The 8,384-nt window shown below is 30.2% G+C and overlaps 1 pseudogene; it reads left to right on the top strand.

Moving 5' to 3' along the window:
• Positions 1 to 4,428: 4,428 nt before the first annotated feature.
• LOC124789154 lies at positions 4,429 to 7,123 on the top strand (annotated as a pseudogene).
• Positions 7,124 to 8,384: the final 1,261 nt, after the last annotated feature.

Raw genomic sequence — 8,384 nt, 5'->3', positions numbered from 1 at the left:
AGCAAAATAATTTTTCAATGCCATACAGACACATACTATGACATTCAAGGTCCAGAACTCTTCCTTGTAGAGTGCATTCTAAACAAAAAACTCTAAAAAAGAAACTGAAAATTTAAGATAAAAAAATCTTGACTAGTTCAACACAATTTTTTTATTTAACAAAACCAATTAAAAGGTATTATGAGCCACCTTAAAACATATATTTTATAAGTACATTTTATTTTATGTACGCACCAAACCACTAACTGTATACACATTAATTATAATTATACACACTAATTTAATTCCACATCTTTCAGCGTGGATTCAATATTAGTGTTTATTCCTGTCAATTCTCCTTTTTTTTCTTTGGGTGACGTTCTGCAATTTTGATTGGAAGATATGTTTCATATCTCCTATATTTTCAGCTTTTTCTGGCAAACCAGCAGCATATTTCTTTAGTTCACTAATAGCATGTTACAAACACCTCTTCATTTCTTCACATTTCAGTTTGTCTCAATTCTTTCTCTACAAGATACATAGTATATTTTTGCCTTACGTGAGTGGCAGATAAACAAAGTTCATTGCTTACTTCTAAATTAGCTAATCCCCAGCATGGTTTAGGTGATCAGTTGTTACCCTTTTTGCAACAAATCTTTCACCTTTCATAGTCTCCACTTCCACCTAAATTGTTTGTTGAGAAACCTTTTTCTACATCTGCTTGACCATGTGATAAAATTAATAACTTTTTGATGACACTGTACACTTTTGAAAAATTTGGAGTCAAGAACATACATAAAAAAGAGTCAAACAATGGAAAACCCAGGGTGGAATGTTACAATACCAGATCAGGAAAGTTGCTACTCACCATATAGCGAAGATGCTTAATTTCAATAGGTGCAACAACAAAAGAGTCACACAATTACAGCTTTCGGCCATTAAGACCTTTGTCAGCAGTAGACACACACACACACACACACACACACACACACACACACACACACACACACACACACACACACTCATGCAAACGCAACTTGCACACACATCTGCAGTCTCAGAGAGCTGAAACCACACTGCGAGTAGCAGCACCAGTTCATGATGGGAGTGGTGACTGGATGAGGGCAAGGAGGAGGCTGGGGTGGGGAGGTGGAGGGATAGTATGGTGGGAGTGGTGGACAGTGAAGTGTTGCAGCTTAGACAGATGGTAGGAGAGAAGGTGTGGAGGGGGTAAGTAGCTGATAGGAGAGAAATAAAAAGAAATCAATAGAAATTAAAAGACTGGGTGTGGCAGTGAAATGACGGCCTTGTAGTGCTGGAATGGGAACAGGGAGGGGGCTGGATGGGTGAGGACAGTGAATAACAAAGGTTGAGGCCAGGAGGGTTACGGGAACGTAGGATGTATTACAGGGAAAGTTCCCATCTGCCCAATTCAGAAATGCTGGAGTTGATGGGAAGGATCTATATGGCACAGGCTGTGAAGCAGTCATTGAGACGAGGGATATCATGTTTGGCAGCGTGTTCAGCAACAGGGTTGTCCACTTGTTTTTTGGCCACAGTTTGACGGTGGCTATTCATGAGGACAGACAGCTTGTTGGTTGTCATGCCTACATAGAATGCAGCACAGTGGTTGCAGCTTAGCTTGTAAATCACATGATTGGTTTCACAGGTAGCCCTGCCTTTGATGGGATAGGTGATGTTAGTGACCGAGCATACTTTAAATAACATTATAAATTTGGTCATCCCCAATTAGGGATCCTGGTTGACCCAATTAAGCATGAATAAGTATTCTTATTGATGTTCATACTACTCCTGCTCATGCTCAAAATAAAAAATATGAAGTACCAATGTCCTTATGATTTGTTGAGAATAATCATTTTTGCACTAAGATGGCTGAATTTTAGGTGGTAGACTTTAAATCTAATTATGAGATATTTTTGCTCTTACCATAGTTGGGTCTTATAATCAATTATGACTCTAGACTGCAATTCTAGAGTTGCAAAGTTTTATTAAGGCCTAAAAGATTATTCTTTTAATTATAACTTTGAAGATTATTAGTTTAATTAACTTGAGTCCTTTGTATAATGAGATTAAAGTTGATGTTGAAATCAAACCTGTTTTTGAACTTATTACAGTTATAGGAAGAATAATACTTGATTTTTGAGTCTTTATCTTTATTGACCACGAAATTTCGGTCTAAGTTATAATTAGAGCTGAAAATCTAATTCGTATGTAATAATAAAGTGTAACTGTAGTTAGTACAACTACAATTGTTATAATGGTTGTTATGTTGTTTTCTATGAGTGATTGTATAGCAATTCATTTTGGCAGGAATCCAAAGAACAGTGGTAAACCTCCTAGAGATATTAGAGATAAGAACATTCTGAATTTAAGTTCTTATGTTTCTGGCTGAATAAATTTGGTTTATAAAGAACAAATTTATTTTCTTAGATAATAAAACTATAATTTGTCTTACTAAGGAGTAAATAATGAAGTATAGTTCTCAAATGTTTTCTTAAACGGTTACAGATCTGATTATTCGCTCCAAATGTCTAATTGAGGAGTATGCCAGAAGCTGTGATAATGATGTTTGATTTAAACCTCCTATTGCAACAATGATAATTTTCAAAATGATAATGGTTCAAATAAACTGTCGTAGTTGAATACAGTATGATAGTACTCTTATTGGGGCATTTTTTTGTCATGTTATTATTGTTAAGCAGTTATTTCAGCTTGAAGCACCTTTGACTTCTGGAAATCAGAAGTGGAAAGGTGGAGCCCATCTTTAAGGTTATATGGATCTGATTATTATTGAAGGAATAAATTCTCTTTTTTTCATCCTGTTGGATACATTATCTGAATCAGCAGAATTGAAAATAATAGTATTGTAGATGCTACTGCTTGGACAACAAATAAATTAATTGATGATTCATTTATCATTATGTTTTTATTTCTTGTTAGAAGTGGAATAAATGAAAGTAAGTTGATCTCAAGTCCTATTCAAACCCCAAATCAGGAATTTGGTGATATGGACAGATCGTTCCTATCATTAATGTTGATAGGAAGAGCAGTTTTGTAGAGTTGTTGGTCATTAAAAAGGAGAGGATTGATACCTCTATAAATGGGGTATGAAACCATTAGCTTCATTAGCTTACCTTTTTACATTATGGTGTATGATGCACATACGTTTTTGATGCTGAAGGAGGTAGTTTAATTCTATCTTATGTAATTTGTTTAATAAAGGTCTTTTATTAACTCGATTTACCCTATCACGGTAACCATTTAATCAGGCACTTCATTTGTTTGTATTTAAATACAAATTAAAAGTTTTTTTGGAAATTAGTTATGTATATTTTTCATTATTTTGAGTTAATTTGTTGTGATTTGAGCACATATCTCTTTATTTATTAATTTATATATATAAATACAATAACTAATTAATATTAATACATTGTATTTAATTAAATAAATATACCTGTAAGTTTTATTAATAATATTAAAAGATTATTTTAATACATATATTTACCAAGGATTACAGCTACTCATGTTTTAGCTTAAAATAAATTATTGTTTTATAAATTGTGTAATGTGTAATTAAATATATATTATTATAAATGGATATAATAAACACAACTGATCTCATATAATATAAATTAATATTTGATGAAATTATTTATATTAATTATAATAATATAATTAAGAAATAATCAATAATTAGATTATTTAACTAATTAATATTTAAATAAACTTAACATGAACGTTAATTTTATATTAATAATATATTTTATTGTCTTAAATATTTGTAAAATATATTTATTATATTATTTACTTTTTATTTATTGTTAGTGAATGGAAAGATTAAATAGAAAGAATATAATATAATACATATATTGGTATACAGGTACCATATTTATCTTTATTTACATTTAATGGAGAAGTTGTTGTGGTCTTTTTCTTTTATTTTCTTTAAATATTTCTGTTTCTTCTTTTTTCTTCCTTTGGTTGATTTTTAATTTCTTATTGTTTGTTCCTTAAAGTTTCATTCTTGCTTACTTATTCACTTTTTCCTTGTATTATATGTAAGTTTTGTAAAAATAAATGTTCTTTTTGCAGTAATATGTTTTAATTATCAAGTGATTTTGGATTTAGCAATTGCTTTAGTATTGGCATTAATTCGTGCCAGCAGCTGCAGTTATACGATTGATACAAGTGAATATTATTGGTTAAGACATTTGTTTATGTTATGAGGGTTAAAATATAAATTTGTAAAGTGAAATGTTAAAATTTATTTGTAGCTCTTATTATGAATCTGTAAAATTTGAATAATAAACTAGGATTAGATACCCTATCGTTTTAATTGTTAATTATAATTACCAGGGTACTGTTAGTTAAGGTCTTTAAACTGAAAGACTTTGGCGGTATCTCATTCCATTCAGAGGAACCTACCCCATGATTGATAATATACGATTTACACTGCTTAATTTACTTGTTTGTTTATCTCTGATATCAGAGAATCTTTTTAGAGTTATAATTCTCAGGGTTCATAATTATAAAATATTTCAGGTCAAGGTGCAGCTTATAGTTACGAGGAGGTGGGTTACAATAGATTTTTCCCTATAACAGATTTGATGATAAAGGTGGATTTGATAATAGTTTGATTTGTTTAATTTAACTGACACTGGAAGTGAGGTGTGTACACCTCGTCTGTTGCACTCATTATTGATTATTCTATTTTAATTATTTTAAGATAGCTTTAATTTAGATAAGTCATAACATAGTAGATGTACTGGAAAGTGTTTCTGGGAAGAGGTTCAAGATATAACTTATTAGTAAAGTAAATCACTAAGAGTGAAAATGTTTCATTGCAAATCATGTCTTAGTTATTTATTTTATTATACTGATTTTTTGTTTATTTAATTATATAATATAAATAATTTTGTCATTTTTTTGTCTCAGTATATTTTATAGAATAGATTTTTTAAGTGGACTTTATTTGATGCACCTTTTGTATCAAGGTCTATCAAAGTTTAGTATTTATGTTACTTATCTCGATTTGGGTTGATTTATAAATAATTTATAATTAATATACCATAATTATTAGTAAATTATTTATAGAAATAAGACATTAATTGTTTCCTAGTTTCTTAAGAAAAAATTTAATTTTTTTAAATTGTGCATTCTTATCTAATTTTTTAAGTATAAATTTCAATTTATTTATTCTTTAAGGGATAAGCTTTAAAGTTATTAAACTAAAATTTACTTCTTAAAATATAATAGTAAGCTTTAAAACAGCTATCTTTAAGATTACATTTTATTTCATTATTTTATATTTAGATTTTATAATTATTTTAGGTTTGTATCAATTATTTAGTTAATTTATTGATCCTTGAAATAATTATAGAATTAGTATACTTATTTGTATGAAATTTTTAACTTGTAAATTTATTATAAAGAACTAGGCAAAATTGTTTTCCACCTGTTTGTCAAATACATGTCCTCTAGAAAATATTTTGAATACGTCCTGCTCACTGAGCGAAATTTTAAAGAGCCGCAGTAGTTTCCGTGCAGTGGTAGCTTAATCATTAGTCACTTAATTAATGGCTGGACTGAATGGTTTCACTAGAAATCAACTGTCTCTTAATAAGTTTTCGAGTTTAACTTTTGAGTCAAAAGGTTTTAATTCTTCTTTAGGACGAGAGGACCCTATATAGCTTAACATTTTGCTTTTATATAATTTTTTGTTTGTCTTATCTAAATTTAATGATAATGTTTTGTTGGGGTGACATGAAAAATAGATAAATTCTTCATTATTATATCATTGATTTATGTTTGTTGTTTTGATTCATAATTTATTATCATGAGAATAAGTTACCTTAGGGATAATTGCGTAATTGTTTTTGAGAGCTAATATCGACAAAACAGATTGCGACCTCGATGTTGCATTAAGAAAAATTTTGGGTGCAAAGGCCCAATGATTAAGTCTGTTCGACCTTTAAATTCTTACATGATCTGAGTTCAGACCAGCGTGAGTTAGGTCGGTTTCTATCCTAAGACTATTAAGCCATATTAGTATGAAAGGGTCATATGGTTAAAATATTTTTTATTATATTGATTAATATTAATTAATTTACTATTTTGATAGATTAATGTGTTGAATTTAGAATTCATTTATGTAGATTAATTCTACAAATAGTGTTGATACTTTATGGTTTATTTATGTTGAGATTAAACTTTCTTTTGTTAGTTGTTTGTGTTTTAATTAGTGTGGTTCTTTTAACTTTGTTGGAGCGAAAGGTTTTAGGTTTTGTTCAGATTCGTGAAGGCCCAAATAAAATAGGATTTGTAGGGATTCCACAGCCTTTTAGTAATGCTATTAAGTTGATTTCTAAGGAGCAACCTATTCCTATTATATTTAATTATTTACTTTATTATTTTTCCCCTGTTTTTAATTTAATAGTTTCTTTGGCTGTTTGACTAATTTTTCCTTACTTACCTTACATGTGTTCTTTCTCTTATGGTTTTTTTGTTTTTTTATGTTGTACTAGATTAAGTGTTTATACTGTTATAATTGCTAGGTGGTCTTCTACTTCAAATTATTCTTTATTAGGTTCCCTGCAGTCTGTTGCTCAAAGGATTTCTTATGAAGTTAGATTGGCTTTGATTTTATTGTCGTTAATTATTCTGATCTATAGTTTTAACATGTTTGATTTTATAAACTTTATAAGCTTTATTGTTGATTTATCATTATTTCTTTCCCTTTAGCTTTGGCTTGTTTTGCTTCTTGTTTGCTGAAACTAATCGGACTCCTTTTGATTTTGCTGAGGGTGAGTCTGAATTAGTTTTAGGGTTTAATATTGAATATGGTGCAAGTGGTTTTACTTTAATTTTTTTGTCTGAATATACTATAAATGTTTTTATGAGAATGTTTTTGGCTTTAATTTTGTTTAGGTGGTGACTTTCACTCTTTTGTATTTTTTATTGAGCTTGTTATTGTATCTTTTGGCTTTATTTGAGTTCGACGTACTTTACCACGATTTCGTTATGATAAGTTGATATTATTGGCTTGAAATAGCTTTTTACCTTTATCTTTGAATCTTTTACTTTCTTTGTTCGTTTAAAGATTTTATTTATTTCATTTATTTAGTGAAATGTTTTGAGAAAAGTTAATAGAAGAATTTAACTTCTAGTTTTATGTTTTCAAATCATATGCTTTTCCTAAGCTAATTAACTTATTTACTTTATTTCTTAATTAGCTTGTCTCATGCATTTGCAACATGAATGTTAATTGAGAAGTATGTAAAGCAGATAACTGTTAAGATTTGTCTTGTTATAATAAATGGTTCTTCAAGTGGTCGTTTACCAATTCATGCTAATAACTATATGACAACTACTATAATTGAGAATAGAATTTGATTACTAGGGTAAAATTAAATACTGCAGAATGGTGTTTTGATGCAGAATGGTAAAATTATTTAGATTTTAATTGTTAAGAATAGTGAAATAATACCTCCTAATTTATTAGGAATTGATAATAGAATTGCTTAGGCAAACAGGAAATTTCACTCTGGTTGAATATGAACTGGTGTTACTAATGGATTGGCAGGTATGAAATTATCTGGGTCTCCTAGAAGGTAAGGATTAATTAGGCATAATATAATTAATAATGATGTTATTAATACAAATGTGATAGAATCCTTGAAAGTAAAGTATGGGTGGAATGAAATTTTTTCAATATCTCCATTGAACCCTAAACGGTCATTAGACTGCATTTGATGAAGAAAGAATCTACGTCTACATCTACATCCATACTCCACAGGCCACCTGACGATGTGTGGTGGAGGGTACTTTGAGTACCTCTATTGGTTCTCCCTTCTATTCCAGTCTCCTATTGTTCATGGAAAGAAAGATTGTCTGTATGCCTCTGTGTGGGCTCTAATCTCTCTGATTTTATCCACATGGTCTCTTCGTGAGATATATGTAGGAGGGAGCAATATACTGCTTGACTCCTTGGTGAAGGTATGTTCTCGAAACTTCAACAAACCAGGGGCCTATTCATAAAATAAGATAATTTACTAATGAACAAACTCTTTCAGGGTCTTCCACTGGAGTTTATCTACCATCTCTGTAACAGTTTTGTTCTTACCAAATGATTCTGTGATGAAGCATGCTGCTCTCCATTGGATCTTCTCTATCTCTTCTATCAACCCTATCTGGTACGGATCCCACACCGGTGAGCAGTATTCAGTTGATTGCTGCCACAGCTGCAATAATAAATGGTCGCATTGTCAACAGCAAATCCTCCTCATACTCGTTGAACTAAGTCTGTTCCTAAGTTTAGAATTGCTGATAATAAATTAGTAATTGCTGTTGTACCTCAGAATGATATTTGGCCCCAAGATAAAACA

Source organism: Schistocerca piceifrons, chromosome 3 (genome assembly GCF_021461385.2).
Source record: "Schistocerca piceifrons isolate TAMUIC-IGC-003096 chromosome 3, iqSchPice1.1, whole genome shotgun sequence".
Lineage (NCBI taxonomy): Eukaryota > Metazoa > Arthropoda > Insecta > Orthoptera > Acrididae > Schistocerca > Schistocerca piceifrons.
Note: the sequence above shows the minus strand (reverse complement) of the source record. Positions and strands in the feature narration are given on the sequence as shown.